Raw genomic sequence first — 869 nt, 5'->3', positions numbered from 1 at the left:
CCAGTTTCCCAAAGAAGCCTGGGTTTAATTGCTGGTTTAGTTTTTTGAGTTCGATTGGCATATTATTTTGTATGTGTTTGGTTGTTGTTTTTTACTAGCTTTCCAAGAGAAAAATGGTAGGCAAAGGAAAGTATTCTTTGTGTAGGATGCTTCTTCTTAAGAAGCGAGTGTCTTTTACAGCTGGGATGGGGGATCTGAAGCCCTTGGCCTAACTTCATGTAACTTGCAGAGATGGGATAGCAGAGAGAGACAGAGAGAGAAATGAAATCATGTAGTGCTTCAAACTCCGCCCACTTCTGGACATGACTCCACCCACTGTTGGCTGCACCCTCCCGCTGACTTTTTTCTGTGGGTCAATTGCCCTTTCTAGGGGGTGGAAGTGTTCTCCACACATTTACAGATTTTATAACCCACATTTGTGATGTAAGGGGCTCTGTGCACACCATACATTTAAGGCACTTTTAAAGCCCAAAGAAGAGTTTCAGCAGTTGTGTGCTTAATCCTTCCCCCTCCGAACATTTTTCTGTGTCACACAACTCCTTTTTTCTCTTCATGAGTTTCTTGAGTTTCACAGTCTTTATGACATCTGCACAGTACGAGGGGGGGGGGCAATTTGGAAAAGAAAAATGCTCCAAGGTGTGTTTGCCTAATCCTTTCCCCTCCGGCCATTTCTTTCTTCCAAACCACCCCACAGAAGCTTTTCCCGTTCATGAGTTTTCAGAGTCTCCTGGCTATAGAGCTTTTATAACAGCTGTAGGAGTCTAACGCTGAACAGTTTGCCAGCTTTTATTCTTACTTTCATACCCTTGCTTCAGGTGGGATGTCATATATATATATATACATGGAGACAAGTGAATATCAACACTGAG

Source organism: Podarcis erhardii (assembly GCF_964252035.2).
Source record: "Podarcis erhardii genome assembly, chromosome: 13".
NCBI lineage: Eukaryota > Metazoa > Chordata > Lepidosauria > Squamata > Lacertidae > Podarcis > Podarcis erhardii.
This window is presented reverse-complemented; position numbering follows the sequence as displayed.